The sequence below is a fragment of the Astatotilapia calliptera genome, chromosome 14 (genome assembly GCF_900246225.1).
Source record: "Astatotilapia calliptera chromosome 14, fAstCal1.2, whole genome shotgun sequence".
Taxonomy (NCBI): domain Eukaryota; kingdom Metazoa; phylum Chordata; class Actinopteri; order Cichliformes; family Cichlidae; genus Astatotilapia; species Astatotilapia calliptera.
The window spans coordinates 2791724-2810459 of NC_039315.1; the positions used below are offsets into that span (position 1 = coordinate 2791724).

General features: G+C 41.0%; 1 protein-coding gene across 5 annotated transcripts in view; it reads left to right on the forward strand.

Moving 5' to 3' along the window:
* The first annotated feature begins 10179 nt into the window (after positions 1 to 10179).
* Positions 10180 to 18736, forward strand: part of LOC113037032 (leucine-rich repeat and fibronectin type III domain-containing protein 1-like protein) — a 409870-nt gene continuing 401313 nt past the window's right edge. For 3 of the 5 annotated variants that reach the window (XM_026193739.1, XM_026193740.1, XM_026193742.1), the window contains exon 1: positions 10181 to 11714. The gene's annotated coding sequence lies outside the window, so the exon portion shown is untranslated. Of the gene's footprint in view, positions 11715 to 18736 lie in introns of all 5 variants that reach the window. The other 2 variants (XM_026193741.1, XM_026193744.1) reach the window with 1 other exon arrangement.

Sequence of the window (18736 nt, forward strand, 5' to 3'; positions counted from 1 at the left end):
GGAGTATTTCACTAAATGTCAGAATCATGGTGAATAGTTTATAAAGCTGGAGTTTGAACTGAAAACAAAAACAAACCAGGAATATCTTAATTTCTTTATATTATGCATTCATATATCGCCCACTGGTGATACTTTTAAAAACTGTGACGGGCGGAGCCTGACAAAGTTTTAATAAATCAGTTTTGATCTCTCCTACGTTGTCAGCCCGACTAGTTCTGCTTTTCCTCGGCTGCACTGAGATGTGACGTTTTTGATGTAAATGATTAATCCTAATTAATCATTGCACGTGCATGTGGAACAAAGTACTACAATCACGTGTGATGATGCATGATTTTAAAATATAAATATACTGAAATAACAATGTTATGGAGTATGATTAAATATTGTTGAAATATCCATCTGAAACATAAAAAATGACAAAAAATAACAAAAAGTTAGTTCATTAATGAGATGAATTCAACAGGAAACAACCACAAACTCTGTAAAAGATGTGGACACTGATATTTTTGGAGCTAGAAGTTTCAACTAAAGTGACTCGAGCTGAGGTGGCAGAACATCTCTCAAATAAGAAGAATAGCAAAATGCATCCGGTGTTTAGTAACTTTAAATTGTAAATTGTAAAAAACAAAGCTTTTTGTTTAGCAGGCTGTCGACTGGTTTATTTCTGCGTTAAAGTTTATGGGAACCTATTTGCTTTTGCAGCCTGCCTCAAGTGGTCGTTATAGGAACTGCAGTGTTTATGACTTAATGTGGGCTTCGTTTTTCAGCCATGTAGCCTGCTGCTTTGGCCTGAACCAGTGCTGACTCATGGTCCCTTTTTTGGTTGGTTGGTTATTTTGTAATGGAGACTCTAGCGTTTTCCCCATGCATAGATTCAAACTAGTGGCATTTCAATCACTGGCCTACTCCTGCCACATCTGGGCTGCTATCTCACCACTGTCTGCGCCTGCAGAGAGATGACAACAACATATAACAGCTGGTGGCTTCAGACAAAATTAGAATTCTCCTGTCAGGAAACATCAGACTTTGTTCCAGAGTAATTTGGGAGGCTATTTACATATTTTGCCTGACTTTAAGACATTTCTGCTTCATTAGATGCTTCATTAGATGGTTTTCTCAGGAAAAGATAAGAAACAGAAAGGAGATGACAGGGCACAAAGATCATGAGTCCAGTGAGACAAGATATTCTCTCTGCTTGCTAATCAACAAAGCTTGCATGACTAAGCTAAAGCTGTTTTCAATTAATTATTAATTTAAATATGCAAACTTTTTACATGTATGTTGCCAAACTGCTTGTAACAATCAGCCTAAAAGCAGTTTGATTATACATCCATTCAGTTCCTGCTCTTTCCCAACCCACAATTCTTTATCTGTGTACTTCCCTTGCACACATAATTGTCTTTTTTTTCCATAATTCATGAGATGCTTGAATTACATTAAGGTTTTCACTCATTCTTGAACGAAGCAGCTGGTAAATGTTTAAACCCACAGCTCTAACATGAATTAAATCATCCTTGCTCTGTCAGCCACAATAAATAGAATTTTATTTTGTTTTCATTTAAGAACTTGACAGAAAACAGGTGCATCTTTGGTGTTCTACCCATTGTTTGGGAAACATTACACTAGCACAAACAATTACTCGTCTATTCAATTCAATTTTATTTAAATAGCAAAAAAATCACAAGAAGACTCAGCTGGACGCTGCAGTAATATAGAGAGAAAACACCAACTATCTAACAACCCCCTGTGAGCAAGAACTTGGTAATAGTGGGAAGGAAAAACTCCCTATTTAACAGGAAAGGGCCTTTGGCAGAACCTCAGGGTGGCGCAGCCATGAGGGGTGGGCGTGAGGGGAGGAAGTAAGGCTGTGGAAGAGAGCCAGAGATGATTAATGATTAAATGCAGAGCGTTGTTTCTATACATGAAACCTAAGGGAGGCATGTAAAAGTAGGGGAGGGCAATGTATCAAATATACTCGATGTATCGCGAGTTTTTCCACGTACAATGGTCAAAATGGCTTTATCGTAATCGAGTATAGTTGCTATGGAAATATTAAGCTGTCTGCACGTAATTCACTGTCATAGTTTTTTTTCTTCTCCCACACGCTGCAAATGCATCATTAATCCCCCCTCCCAACCAGAAAATGTTCTACCGCAAAATAGCATAACTGCTCCTTTAATTGTTTGTTGTTTTCTGTGTTTGGAGGTTGTAGAAATGGTTTTTATGAGCTTTTAGCTGAGATTAGGAGGTTTCTGTGGATACCATGCCAATATTTGACTTCACTGAGGCTTAAACTGCAGCTTACCCCCTTTGTCCCCGGTCTCAAGACATATCGCGACATATATTGCTATAACCTCACACACACATAGAAAATTGTGATATTAGAGTTTCATCACCCATATAAAAGCATGTATAAGGAAAGCAGGTATGATGTAAATGCAGTTGAACCCTCTGGATCTCTAAAATTAACCTTAGCGTGTGAAGAAATTTGCTTTTCAAGAACATTTTGGAATCTATGATTCAAACCACAGTGCCATTAATACCTAAGGTTTGTTCTAGTCACTGTAATAAAATATTATGGTCGACAGTATCAGACGCTGTACTGAGGTCTAGCAGGACAAGCACAGAGATGAGTCCACTGTCAGAGGCCATAAGAAGATCATTTGTAACCTTCACTAAAGCTGTTTCTGTGCTGTGATGAGCTCTGAAACCTGACTGAAACTCTTCAAATAAACCATTCCTCTGCAGATGATCTGTTAGCTGTTTGACAACTACTCTTTCAAGGATGTTTGATATGAAAGGAAGGTTGGAGATTGGACAGCTAGGTCATGTGATGGCTTTTTAAGTCATTGTTTAATTACTACCACTGTTATGGCAACATGTTCTCTCTCACTAAGCGTAATATTTAGGTGACAAATCGTTCATTTTCTTAACATCGCTTTGGAAAACACTATTTTATGTCATTTAACTGCTGGTTAAGGTTAGGCTTAGGGCTGGAATGCATGGCTGGAACGTCTATTACCGCGGGACAGTCATTCCACTGGAATTCAGCCATAACCCGGCACGGACCATAAAACTGCGGAAGGTCACATTTGGCGTTCCTCAGGAACACTGCGGGACTGACAGAACGTCAGTATACTAGCCCCAGGAATGAGAACGGTCATGATTTTGCGTGTTGTCTTTCCTCGTCACACCTGAGGGTGGTGCTGTTCGTTCTCTCTGCTGTTTGCGCTTATGTAAGTTCCAGGTAGAGACTGACCATTTCTTGAAGACTGAATGGGGCTGCCTATAAATTGGGACCCTCTAGACCGACGGCCCCGCAGACTTCCAACTTCCAAGCAAAGTGTGCATTTAACCCTGGATCTTGTGTTTAGCGGGGTACTGTGTGTGGCCAAGTTTTCATAATGAGAAGAACTTGGTTGTCTCGTATATTTTGTAAATACTGTAAACAGAACTTTTCTGATTGATCTGGTAGCAGTATGGGGGGAAGCCTTTCTCGTTTAAAACCTTTTTTCTCCTGTTTAGGTTAGGGAGACAGGTAAGAGGCCGGTATTTTCTCGTGATAAGTAAGTTTGTTCTGTTTCATTTCCAGAGCATTTTGTTTGTTGTTTTGGCCGTGCCCACCCTGATGCTTGCTACTTTTCAAGGTTAATAAAAAATCTGGTTGTTGTGAAACCCAAACCCTGTGGCAGCGAGGCCGTCATCTTTCTTTTTTTTCTGTGTTGCACGCTAAGCTGGGGTGTAACACCACCTTAATGGCATATGGTACGTAGCTCAACAGACAGAGCGATCATATTTAAGATTGAAGCATTTATAAATGGTAAGACTTTGAGCAGTCTTGTAGGAATGGTGTCTAACAGTCAGCTTGATGGTTGGAAAATGATTGCTAAAGTTAACTCGGAGAGAAACTAATTATCAGTAGTATTGAAAGTAGCTCTGTGAGATGAATAATTCTCCAATGGTTAGAATTTTATTTGTGAATAAATTCATGAAGTCATTACCAGTTAAGGTTAAAAGAATGCTTGGCTCTACAGAGCTCTTGGCTACAGTGCTGAAGAGAAACTGGATTTTCTGTTCTTATTTTCTTCAATAAGTGCCAATAAAGCTTCACTGGGGCTTTTTTTTAGTGAAACGCCTACTTGTGTATTATTTGCCTTAACACTAGAACCACCAAGAAAATTTAAATAAGGTAGCTGTTAAACTATAACCATATACTCTCATATTTCATAACTTTTCCTAACATGGACTATTCATTGAATAATGAAAGACCACCTCTGGAACAGCAGAGAAATGAATGTAAACCCACCACCATTGTTTACTACATTTTGAAGTAAAGGTAGAGGTAGTTAGATATGATTGAGAAATAAATATATGGGGGCCTGACTTAATTACTACCGGGCTGACGATGGGATTTTGAGTGTGTGACCAAACGCATGGAGAACAGGGCGGGTTGCTGGCTGGTCTGAGCAGCGAAGCAACCGTAGCTGAACTGAACAGAGAGTCCAGAGTGTGGAGAAGAAATTAGAGCAAACAGTCAAACAGTCTTGAGCAGGAAAGCTGAGGAGGTTTGGTGATCGGAGCCACAGATGGACGATGATGAACGTTGACTGTTTTATTTTTAAATCATTATCTAGATCCTGTTTTTTTTTTTTAATTTACATTTTTGTAGCTAAGAGGTCATTTTAAAAAAAGGAAATCAGCTGTTTGATCTGTTTCACAGTGAGCGCTCGCCTTTCTTTCAGCACAACTAATACTGCTATTAATTAATACTAATAATTGGTTATTACTTTGTTGTAATATGTATTTTAACTTTATGTTCTGTTATGAAACGTAATGTAGAGGCTTTAAAATGTGGAGTCCACACCCTATGTGTGATGTCACATGGCTAAATCCATCTATAATGTACTATTTATGGAAATGACATGAGGATGAATTTTGTTTTTTGATCATTTCTTTTTCATTTTGTAAGGTGAGATGAGTATTAAAATTGTGCCTAGTGTGAGGCTGATATGACTGTTAAATTCTAAATTTCTTTTGGAATAAGACCTAAAGGAGATTTCATGAGGCGTCAGCAGCATCTTCAACAGACCGAAGAAGTGCTCAGTGTGTGAAAATTAACTGAGAATATGATGAAGAATTTCCTTTCACTTGAGGAAAGCTGCATTTATCAATATGTTGACATATAACCTGTGTCATTTAGGTCCATCATAGTGTGACTCAGTAAAAGGACTAGATGTTGTAGTCCCTGTTAATGCATTTTGTTAAATGGTGAGAATCTTGAGGGATGGCTGTTATGAGGAAAGGCAGCCCAGAAACTTTGACAGCAGCACACATCCTTGTGTGCCTCAACTTTCAGTCTTTTACCCAGGCTAATCTGACATTTTTTTTTGGGGGGGGGGGGGAATTAGAGATCTGATCTAGGTTATCATATTAACACATCGTCAGTAGTGGACCTTGGATTCATCGGGTGTTTCGGCCATTATCACTAGACACCCTCATCCAAGGAGGCCCTGCCAGGGTTGATTAGGCCCCGGAGTGTGTCACTTGTTTATGATAAATTGTTATTTCTCTTCTTTCTTCTGTTTAATTTTCTACAGTTTATTTTCTCCTATCTATTCACTGCAACACTGTGAAAGCCACAGTTAGCTATCAGTCAAATTTCTGCTAAGGTTTTTATTTACTTTAGCTTTTTAGGGTTAGTCTGTAAAGAAAAGGCCAGCTTCTGACAGCTTGTGCTAGATATTTCTCTCAAAAGCTGGTAGTATGTTCCTGTGATTATCTGGCATAGCATAAATGTAAACAATTTGAATCAAGGGGGGGACTATGAAAAAGTTTTTTGCTTGTTGTGGGATGCATCTGGGATCTGGGAGGGCGCCCGCATAAGATTTTTAATAAAGACAGCAGCAAAACATTGTTTAAATTCAGATGGCATCAGTTGGAGATGATTTCTCAGAGGGCAGCTGGTGAGATGGAAGTTACTTTATCACTTGTTAGCCAAATTAAAAATTTGGTCAAGTGCAGAACTTTTTATTAAGCACTCTCATAATAGAAAATGACATTAACTTAGTTCATTAGAAATCTGGAGGAAAAAGGTAATTACATTACAGCGAATCAATTAAGTTTTCATTGCCTCGTGACTAGAATTTGCTGTGTTTGGTCCTCAGTCCAGCTGGATGTTTGGCTGCTTCATTTTATGGAATCTATTGTTGATTTTAAAAGAAAGAGATAACTGAGATAACAGTTGAAATTCATTTTCAACGTTGGACCATGTTTGACTGCTGAGAAGGAAACTGATAAACAAAAATGAAATTTGTAATTCATCAACTTGTTGAATTTATGAAAAACTACTGAAAATTAGTATGTGTTTGTATACTGACCTCTAAAAAAGTGAACTTTTTTACATTTTGTTGAGAGAAATGAGATTGGTAAGTCAGAGTCAAAGCAAAGCCTTTAAGGAAAAAATAACTCGGATACCCCACCACTATTTATTTGCCACAAATGTATACAAGTACAAATCCACAGTTTTGCTATTTCTGCCTTCCTGTTAAGTCAAAGTTTATTTCTAGAGCACATTTAAAAAAACCAAAGACTTTAAAAAGCCAGAGAGGGTTTGTGTTTCCTCCTCAGGATGTGCAGTTCTGTTTCTGTAATGCTTTGAAATGGAATGTGGACATGGTGCTGCTACAGTGCGAGCTAGCTTAGCTGTAGCTGCGTGTAGCGATTTTATATCTATTTTGTTTAAATTTAAGAATGATTTTTCACATGGTTTTGTGTAATAATGCTGCATGTAAATGAGTCCACAGACTATACAAATACGCCTTTAGCATAATGCTGCGCAGGAATACCTCTCCTGTCAAATAGACTAGAATGTATTCATTCGAGTCCTGGGAAACAATTTCCAGAACAATTGTCTCAGAAAGCTAGCATGATAATGACACACTGGAATCTTTAGTTTCAGTCACTTCCACGGGTGTGTCTGTGTTCAGTTTACAAAGATCGGAGCTTGTCAAGCTGAGAGGCTAGCAGCTGTTTTTGGTTGCTTGCTGAGGCACATTGTGGATAAACTTCTGGTCTTCCACTTGAGGGGTACACAGTCCACTCCTCACAGGTCCGTGTGCCAGTCTCAAGCCCAGATAAATGGAAGAAGCTGCACTGGGAAGGGCATCCAATGTAAAGACTGTGCCAAATCAAATACCAGCTGCTGTGACATACACATTTGGGAAATCAGGACCAGCTGAAAGTATTTGTAATTTACATGATCTAATATACTCTTTTAAAATATTGGTGTAGTGGTTTTCAACCTGAATTCAAAAAAAGCTTTATTTATACATATACCTGGTCCTTACAGAACACTGATACAATGGATGCTCCATGTAAGCACCTGTCTCTCTATAGGGACAAAAATACAATTTGTAATTGTTTGGATAGCATGACTTTTTAATTTACCAAGTCCTGCATAATTCACAGAAAATCACTCACCTTTGTCAAAATAGTGCCCCGTCGTGTCACAGGCCCTGCTTTTTAATTATGTTCAACAATACACTACAGTGAATGATTCTGATGGCAATTATCTGTTTAATAGATTCCAGTTTAACTGAAAAACTGCATTTCATGTACCAGCACCCTATGGCTGCAGAGTACAGAGGCTTGTATCAGTGCGTACACCACTGTGGGTCATTTACCTGCTCACTTGTTCATTTCATCACTGCAATCAACCGCTTCAGTGTCTGCATTCTTCTGGGCTTCAGCTGTGAATTATTTCAAATGAATACCAAATCATCAGAGACAGAAATCTTCGTCTACTCATATGGGTTTGCAGGATTAAACCTGTGGGTGTAGGAGGTACAGTATGTGACGGGGGGAATTAACATTCACCATCCTTTTCCTAATAGTTCCCCTCCTCAGCATTAATCTGCCATGTTAATCTATGCATTTATGTAGGTCACAGATTATACTGTGTGAACATTTTCAAAAAACTGAAGGAATGAGATTTGACATCCTCCTCTCTTTTGTGTATTTATTAAGTTCAGTATTGGATATTCACTGGCTATGAAGGATCTCATGATAGTCTGTAAAACCACAAGTAAATGAGGAAGCGGCAGCTATGATCCCTGAATCCATTCTTTATTTAAAAGTTTACTTTTCTGACTTTTCTCTTGAGTCATCAGCAGTGCATGTGTACGGAGTATGTGTGCCTTTTTGCATGTGCATGTGCGTCAACCCTCATCTCCTATCCTTTGGTTTAAGTCACTATTCATCCATCCTGACTATTCATTTGTCTTCCAAGGCTGTGTCACCTCACGCTCCCTCAGGTTAACAGTATTGGCGTTTACTAGAGATATGCAAAGCACGTTTCCACTTACACAGCGATACAATATTCAGCATTCAACCCTCGTATAATGCTCCCCAGATGCTGCTAATTCTAATTCACAGCCGCACTACTAACAGCAGCCACCACTCATGCCACCTAAACCATTCTCCCCCCCATTCATCCTCATCTTTCTTCAGCATCCTTAGCCCATTCTTTACTTGGTGCATCTGTATGTCAGTCACAGCAAACAAGAGCAGGCACAGATGTTCTTCCTGGGTCATCACTAAAAATAGCAGTTAATCTTCTGGTAACTGTCCTCTGTTTATTTAAAAGAGAGAGAGCGAGAGACACACACACAAACAAAAGGAAATAACAAATCCAACAGCACTGCTTTTTGTATAAAAGAAAAGGAAATGTTTTAAGCATTGAGTGCAGATCATGGAGGAACTGTCTTAAAACCTAAGCTAATCTGACTGATAGCCCTCCTGTGTACTTCCTGTTTAAGACTGAAGGTTTGGATTTTGATCATTTAACTAGCCTCTTCTGAGTTATTATAGACAAGTTAGACAACATTTAAATGGTGCCAGTCAACTTTCCAGATATTGAACATGCAGTTAAATCAACAGTTATCTTTTTAAGTTAAAAACTTTAATACTAGAATCAAATGACCTCAAAGTATGAATATGTATTCTTGCAAATGTGCAGTATTTTCTTATCATCTTTTCATCTGTTGCTGCTAATACCAGGCACTCTTGAGAATCCTCTGGCAGATGCAATGCGTTTCTTCTTTCTTTAAACAAGCTTTTGTCAATCTGTTTGTGATTGTAAAGGGTTGTAGGCACGTAGACACCTCATCGGCTGATGAAACAGCATGGCACCAGGAGAGGCAAAACACCCACTGCATCATACAGGCGCTGCACCTTAAGTAGAGGGTGATTCCTTCACAGACTGTAAATAAAGGTGGACAACAAAGCTTCCCAGAACAGAACCTACAATATCTTGAAAACTGGTCCACTCATTTGTGCTGGTGTCACACTTTGCAGCCAGCATTACTGTAATGAATGAGAAGATGGAGACATGTTATTGAGGTACCGGCTGGGGCTGGTTGCTGTGTGGGTCATGAGCCCTGACCACTCCATGTTAGCAGCGGGGACAGAAGCCCGAGCTAACAAATCAGATTACACAACAAGTAATTATTACTGAAAGACAATATGTTTTGGGGATTTCCTTACCTGGATGACTTAAGACATATTCTGTTTGAACACTGTCGGCCATATCAAAGATAGATGTAGCCACACTGATGTCCCAAACGTTTTGATGTCCCAATGTGAAGTCTGGAGTTGAATGTTATCAATAACTGTTTCTTTTTCTTTATCCAACCAGAAGTGATGAATGAACAATGATTCCAGCCATATAGGCTTTTGAAGCTAATAGCACAACCAATCCCTCAGTGGGAGTAAGAGAAGTAGACCTGTAGCTGGCTAGCTAGCTGACTGGATATTACATGAGAGCTGATGGTAATTTCTTGACAATCTTTTGTTGCTGCTATGTTAAAGTACATGTTAAAGTACATTTTACACCTTCCTCTGACCTCTGGCATTTTGCGCACTTTTACTTTAAGTATTTTCAGTTTTAAAAGTACTTCTGACCATCTTTCTAAACAGGTAACCTTTTAAACGACACAATAAAATAACAATTAAAAAACACCAATAAACGGTTGTTTTTTTTAATCAAGATTTTTAATTGATGTCGACTGCACTGCATTCTTAAATTGGTGAAACGAGTAAGGCACCTTGCCTTTACCCATGAACTCCAAAAACTGCGAACATACGTTGAATATAACCGGGCTTAAGCAGCAGCACGGGATATACAGATAGATGGATAGATAGATATTTCATGGGTGTGTCTTTTTGTTCGAACAGCCTCTCGTGCCCCCCTCCCTCCCTCTGCCGTCAGTCATCCTCGTGAGCCAGCCTGTGCGCCTACAGCCGCCTCCGACGGGCGGGAAGCACGCGCTGGATTCTGTGGCTGATTTTCAAACTTTAAGCGTCTCCTGAGGAATTAGCCCCAGCCGCAGCTGCCACGGTACACAACACCGGGTCGGATACCGAGCGGGTGTAAGCGGAGGATTTGACCGGACGACGGAGGAAATGTGAGCGACAATGTGACGTTTCGGAGCCTCGACAAGGATTATCGCCGTCTCCAACCGTGGGCTGATTTTCCCTCAAAAGATAAGCGACTTTCGGCATGCTGCGGATCTGCGAGCCTCCACCAACGTGAAGCAAGAGCGTAGCTTGTTAAAAGTGCAGCTTTAGCCATCGCTACAAGATTGCTAGTTTTCTCTGAAAGTGCATTTCCTCCCTAAAAACGCTCTCGGAATATCAGAGTCAGCGGTGTGATTTATAATTGATAACGGAGGACGGAGCTGCCGGACACCGCCCGGACCGGGATTTCATCCTCTTTGGGGAAAAGAAAAGGACTGGCAGCTTCCAGCTGGGCGTGCAGACGGACGGAGACGACGCTCATCACCTGGAATGTTTGGAAAGTGAAATTGTTTTAGGTTATCTGTTTAAAAGGGGCCCTTACTGGAGGGATACCTGCATGATTTTGGGAGCAGTTCAGCCATTCAGAGCCCCTAAAGCGGAAGCTCCTATTTTTGTACTCAAGGACACCTTCAGTGTCGGTGGGTGTAGTTTCTTACAGCCTGGCAGTATTTGGGTTTTGAAGCACAAGCCGGAGCAGGATTTCTACGGGGACTTCAGATTATCGGAATTAAAGCTCTTTAGCCCCTCAGCACCACTTTTCTCTGAGGCTTGCTCTCCAGCATCGATGCAGATAGCTCTTCCGTGCCCGTTACTTTAAATACGCTATTGGAGTAACGTTACTTGGGCTTTTTGAGGCGAATAGGAGTTTTATCAACAGCGGTGTGACCTCCTCCCCTCTGCCACCCACCCATCCTGTTCTTTTCAGGAACTACGTGTACAGGAGTGTTTCTCGTGGCTGTGCACGGTAAGCCCACCGGCACCTGGATCCCTTCTTCGCCCCGTTTTTTTTCTTTTCTGCTGCCTAACCGCGCGCAAGTCTTTTCCGCTGCCTGAGCTCACTCACACACTCTCTTTCACACACACCGCTTTTTTTCAGCACCAGAAAACAAACAAACAAACAAAAAACTACCAAGATAGCCCCTCTGGCTTCATGTGCAAGGGAAGGAATCGCGCAAGAGGGGAGACCGTGAGTTGGGATAAGGTGCTGAGCCCGATCGGCTTTAAAGCATTTTATTGAGAGGGGAGTCCTCACTGTGATTTCCATTAGTGGACCGATCGGGGGAGAAAGACGAGAGGATTTTTGTGGAGGGGGTAGAAAAGAGACACATCAGGAGGAGAGGAGTTGGTGATCGATGAAGGTAAGGCTGATTGATCGGCTGTTAATAATGCAGTGTGTGTGATGCGCGCAGAGGATGCTCGGTGGGACCGAGCTCTGCTATGCGGTTAATTTTTTTTCGCCCCTGCCACGGGGATGCCAGGCTCATGTTAGAGCCAACAGTAGTTTTATTCTTAGTGCCCAGGAAATGAATCATCGCTGTAATCTGATTAGGCTCCTCCAGAACCCGGCTCAGTGTGCGACTTCTCTGTGTTGTTTGCGGGGGCACTGTCAGTGGCACTGCCGTTTTCTGAGGCTACAGACAGTTTATTTAGAGCTCTCCAAAAAGCTGAACTCTCCGCTGCTTCGAAGACAAACTGCTGTTTTGGCTCTGTGGACATTTCTTTGGCGCTTGTATTGGTTTCCGGGTGCACCGGCCAGGCTGGCAGCCCCGCCGTGCCTGTGTATGGGAATGCGCGAGTGCGTGCACGCATGCTAGGTTTCGCGCGCGTGAATGAATGCGTCCGTTCACGCGCATGCGTGCGTGTTTGTGAGTGGGAGCGCAGTGATAGAAGAACCCATTTTGGGGAGCTCTCTGTTTCTGTCTCACTCTCCGTTTCTAAAGCTGCCTCATCATGCCGCTCCAGCTGACTGCCGTTACAACCGCATCTATTATGAAGGAGGCTAGGAGATGAGAACAAGAGTGAAGGAGAGGTGACGCGGGTGGGGAGGAGAAGGTGATACAGGAAGGGAGGAGGTGGAGAGAACAGGAGAAGGTGTAGAGAGGGGCAGAGGGGGCCGGATAATAATGGGAAAACAAGAGGCATTGTTCCCAGAATGTGTTGGATATAAATCAAAACATAATTATAGCTTTTATTGAGCCTTTAACTTCTGCAGCTACGTGCTCAAAGAAGCAGGTGCTCTGGGAACCATCACACCTGGTCATTTATTGTGCAAGCAAAAAATCCCAGGGAAACAAGAAACATAAAAACAATCAGGCCAAATGCTGTTGTGTGAAAGCTGGAAGATGCAGAGAGGAGCAATGCACAGCAGGTTCTTTGTCTGGGATTTTTGTTAACAGAAGGGAAGGAGCCAAGGAGTGGTTAGGAAAAAGGGACAGCTCCACACTGAGAGAGCTTCTGTTCCACATAAAGATCTGAAAGGGCCAACTGAAAATATCTGCAGATGGTAGCTTCAGTCAAGCTACCAAGTGGAGGATTCAGGACCATGGAGAGCTCCACAGGGGCCGGCATTGCTGAGTTTGCACGTGGTCACTGTAATGTAAGAGCCACAGAAACCTCCTACACCGTGCAGCAGGGAGCCTGACATACAGGTGTTTGGGTGCCCATAGTATGGTGATAGCACCATAAACAAGTCCAGTAGCTTGTGGTTAGATTTAAACATGTTAAAATGAATTCAGGATCACAGAGAGCTCCTTAAAGGGCCTAACTTGTTTTCAGCAGAATAGATGGAGTCAGTGCATTTTCAGATCCACTTATAGTTTCCACTTCTTCTTCAGAAAGAATTTTCTGAAATCAGACCCTCTTTTGTTTGGTGTCAGCACCTGGGACACCTGAACAGCTGAAACACAACTGGTTGTACTTTGTGGTTAAACATGCTATTGTGAATTCAGGACCACAGAGCACTCATTAGGGCCTCACTGCTGTCTAAAATGTTTCAGGCACAACAAAAAGAAGTAATGTGGTTACAGCATGGGTAAATTGCAGGAGCAAGCTTTGACTTGGTGTAGCTTCAGTGTTGTATTTTGTATCAGTGTTTTTTTTTTTAACTTTGTATTTATAGTTTGGAAATGTTTAGCTTTAGTTCATTTTTCATAGAGCAGGGATATGTTGAAGATACCAGGCATGAGGAAAAACAGAAGATGACACAAGATTCATAGATGTAGTGAAGGAGGACGTGCAGAGGGATGGTGTGACAGCAGATTACTAGGGACAGGGTGAGCTGGAGGTAGATGATCCACTTTGGTAAGAACTTAAATATTATAAGATGGAAAGTATTTTTCAGAGGAACAATATAAGAACTATCGAGTGTGACAACACTGACAAAGGCTAACTATACTAAACTATTTAAAAACTGCATTTTTATTTAAGTTAAATTTTCTAAGCACACAGTATTGTTCAGTCTTTTTTTCAAAAGCCTATTTTTTTTGCCTTCAGTTTGAAAAAAGTGTATTTTTACACCTAGTTTTAGTTTAAATTCAGTTTGCGTTCGCTCTAACCTTGGTCAACACCATGGACAGCTCCTGCAATGCTGGTGGTGCTTTGCAGTTTAAACATGTTAATATGCATTCAGGACCATGACCCTCCTTCAAGGGTCCAGCATGTTTCCAGTATGGTGGAGAGATATGATGAAGAGCTATCAATGATTTCAGAATCATTAATAGTTCTAAGATACGTACAGTGTAGAAAGTCAGTAATATGAGCCCCTCCGGTTTGTTTTAAGCACCATGGACAGTTCTAACACAGTTCCAACACCCATGCCTTCACTTTGTTGTTAGACCTGAACCATGCAGAGCTCGTCAAAGGTCAGGAATAGTGCAGTAGATGCTGACCTTTGATGGCATTCAACAGTCCTCAGCACAATGGAGTAAGCTTATCTGGGTTCAGAGTCACTGATACCGCTTTTCCACCAATGGAAATTGTTGTCATTGTTGGCTTTCAGGACTCAGCCCACATTTTGCCAGGTTTGAGAAATGTTATCATCAACATAGCATTACCAGCAGAAAGTCATGGCATACAGAATGGACTGCATTTGCCAAACATTGGTGAATTTCTTACAGAAGCCCCGCCATAGCCACAATGTTAGGTGGAAATCTGTGTAGCTCTCGGTTGATCACTGGCTTTGTGTCAGCAGAAATTAACTATTGAGTTTGAGTTTCACAAGAATGTAGAGCTGTCTTTAAGAGGTTCTACTTAATTTCACCTGCAACGTAGCTGCTTTTAGGTTGTGGATACATTCTGTAGTTGAAATTGAATGTTTACCATGTACTACTGGGACATGAACTCATCACACACATAAATAATGTTATGGTAAAGCATAACATTTTCTAGCTGGTGAGCCCTTGAATCCCTCTGCCAGGTGGGCTTTTGGGGATCACATTTGTGTTTCTCATCATCCACAGTATGAGCCAGTTTAAAAAAATAGCTCTGAAGCTGCTCCTGTGCTGTTTACCGCTACATCTTTGTTTTTTCTCCATCTGTGCCCGGGGACTGCACAAGGTCATCCTGTGCAGCCATTATCAGATACATTTCATGTTTCTCTTGCTGTGGCCTAGACTCACTCCAGCTCTGGGCATTTCCATTCTCTTCCAACAGGCTAAAGAGGGAAAAACAACAACAACAGTTACAAGCAGTTATTGTACATAGTCAAATCTTCCCTCAAATTAAAAACAAAATTTTACTGATACATATGAGTTTGTCCCAGATCTGATTGCAGTGAAGAGCTCCACCAAATATTCCAGAGATAGTATAGCTCTTTAAAAAAATAACCCAACAACACAAAGAACTCCATCATAGTGTCATTGCCACAATGAGTGCCGTGTTAGTTTCCCACTAAGCTTCTTGTAATTCAGAATTAGAATCAAGCACTTTGGAATTAAGAGGAGTTATCGTTAAAAATATTTATAGTGACAGAAACAGATTTCACTGCCAAGTTCTGACATTTTATCCCAAACAAGGACTACAGCTAGTTACTGTAGTCCTTGTTACTGCACATCAACCAGTTCTCCATCCACTGCAGGTTCTGGTTAAAGTGGCACTCCAGCTCACAGTAGACCTCTTGGGCAGAAATAATTGATGGTTACATTGGAGTACATTTGCAGGAGGACATCCTTTCTTGAAAAGCAGCTGAATCACATAGTGGACCACAATAACAACCTGATTGTGGTGGGGAAACATGAGATGGGGAAAGTTCCAGGCTTTCAAAAACTTTCAAAATAAGACTAACAGAATTGTCAGTGAAAGCGAAATGCCGTTAATATTACATGGGATGTATGAGTATGAGTAAAGTCTTTGTGTGGGAAACACTACTATCACTTTTGATTAAGTGCACTTACGGTGCATTAATGTTCTGCAGGTTTAAGCCTGTCATGCTGGAAAATATAATCAAGGAACGCTTCATCCTCATCCCCACAATCGGAGTCAACGTATCTAAGCTGGTCAGGCTTGGTATCATGTAAACATTACTAGATTTTTATTTTCTGCTACTTCTTTTTTTTTTTTTTTTGAATTACCACTGCACAGATGTATGCTCCCTCTCATAATTTGAAGCTAACCTTTTATATCTAATTGTCGGTACTTGCAGAGAGAGACGAGCTGCCTTTATATCTACATGTTTAAAGTTAACTGCCTCCTGAAAACATCAGAACTCATCTTCTGCATTACATGTGCTCACAACAGCACTGGCATTGTTTCAGCATATTAGGGGCTGTGTGTGAAGTTGCAGTGGTTTCAATATCTTATTAGGAGCCCGAAAAGCTGCGAAAGCTTCAAGGACAAACTGAATTGGAAGCACAGATTAGGAGAGTAGAACGTTTTGATAGGTGTTACATTTCTCCCATATTTATGTTTTGTTAATATTGTGTCCAAAAAACTTTAATTATTTTTTCGTCACCCTTTCCAGTCTGAGTGTGGGCTGCGAGTTCGGTGTGAATGTGTGTTGTAAGTTGTATACATTTTATTAAAATACATGTGGTTGCACAAGCAGAAGAACAACACCAGCCTGGTAGAAGGAGACAGGTGGACAGACAGGCAAGCAGACTATTTGGCTTGTGCGCTCTTACTCATACAGTGAGCAAGACACAGACTGGCTTAAAGCAGGTAGGCAGACAGACACCAGACATGTAAAAGAGCAGTTGAAGCAGGTGGCTGTGATAATAGACTGAAATGTGTTAATGTGGCTGCAGTGATGCATTGTTTTGTGGTGACTGTTATCATATGGAGAGCATTACAATAGGCTTCACATCCCATTAGCAAACAGTGAGCAAGAGCACATCCCCACCTCCACACTTACTCTCAGTACAGCACTTTGATGCGTTTCCCATTTTCTGCTACCTCTGACACATTTGTTGCTCTTTTTGTCAGATGGCAGAGAAAAGATTTTTGAAACCTCTGCAAACACGGCTGAAAATGTGACTCACAACAAAGGCTCTGGATACTAAAGCTGGAGTTTGCACCTGTTTGGGTTGCAACTAATCACAGTTTACGTTTTGATTATTTCTCGAAAATAAAGTAAAATAAAGTAATGGTACCCTTGTGGCTTCTACCAGTCACTTGTCAGTCTTGAAGCTCTGTGGAGAATGACCAGTTAATCTAATGTATGTGTTTAGTTTGTGGGAAGCTGCTAGAGGGACAACAACAGCTCCAGCAAGGCTGATTCAAGACAAATATAGGATGAAACCCGTCTCGGTGTGTTAAATATGTATGTCAAGTCCATTTCTACACATATTTAAATCTAAGAGTAAAATTATTTTACATGTCTTTTGGTAACTGGCTAGAACAGCATGTCTCTTGTTATTGCTCCTTCAAATGTGGAAAAATAGGCAAATATGAATTATTTACTGTATGTGAACAAATACAAACCATCTAGTTGTTCAGCAGGCAGTCTGGCCATTACCTTTGTCTGTGATTAGACCTCTACCTACATAGCAGCTCAAAAAAAGAGTCTGAAACATTTCTAATTTCCTCTGAGGCTTCATTTGTTGGAAAAAGTTGGAAGTTGTTTTTCTACTATGTGATTGTGTTTTGATCTCTAGCAGCTGTCATGTAGGAACCTGCTTTAGTTTTTGGAAGTGCTTTTTCTTACTGATACCCAACAAGGATTGTTATGTAACGACGCTGTCACTCCAGGTACAGAAAAGCAGGTAAGAGCCAGTCACAGGAATCCAGATCATAAATGTTCATTTACATTTCAGCGGAAATTCTCCATCCCGTCTGGTTAAAGAATTAATCTGCAGCTTAATCTCCCAATGTAGAACTATACCCCCAATCCCTCCGTCTATTCACCCATCTGTTTCCTCGTCCATCTGCCCGTCCAACCAGGCAGCCTGTTTTCCCTGCCTGAACTCACTTTGTAGTCTTCCTTCCTGCTTTCTTTTCCCTGTTGCAGGTGCTCTGCAGGTGGACTGTTTTCATCCTGAGACACTACATTTAAATGAATGACGCTAATCCGTACTTCATTCTACAGCCCGCAGGAGGTCCTTCCTAGCAAATTTCATTTCTTCTCCACTCTCACTGCTTTGGAGGTGTCCCCCCCCCCCCCCCCCCCCCCCAGCTTATTCAGCCACGGTGTGCCAACGCGACAGCACTAACAGGACTACTGCTGCAGAAATAGCAACTTAAATTACTATAATTTAGAGGTGTGTATTTATTGTAATTCTTTCCCATTTTAGATCTCTTGGTTCCATTATGCTAAAATGTTACTGTAATGGCCGAATGCTGGATTCAAAATCAGTGTCAGCTTTGCTGTTTCATTTTCTAGTTAATCTCAATGTTATTTTTTTTACCCAACGTTGTAATGTCCACACCCACACAAACACACCACAAATACTGTAATCATGGTGTTAATTTGTTTCTCCTGCTCCTCTTTTTCACCTCGCCTCCTCCTGATTTCTCTCCAGCTTATTTTTGTACAATCTTTTTCTCAAAAGATTGTGCGATGATCTTTTTTTTTCATAAATAGATGGCAGAAGTGTGACCTACATTTCTACCGAAATAAGGGATTGCTGTGTCTTTGCTTTGTTACACTAGTGGAGAAATTAACAGCGGTGTAAAAAATGATTGCCTCTAACTGCACCCCAAACCCAAAGTACCTGTTTTTGTCAAGATGTCAGGAGCTTAATGTAGATGTTTCTAATTTGCCAAGGATGACAGGAGCAATGTGTGAATTCAGTTTTAAAAAAACCTCCACACTGAGAAATGAAGCAGTATAACACCTCAGGGTAATGCATCTGTTAAATAACAAAATCTGTTCCTAAAAATGGTGTCTTCCGCACATTAAAGCAGTCAAGCATTGAAGTAAATCAATTAAATTGGTTAAAGCCATGAA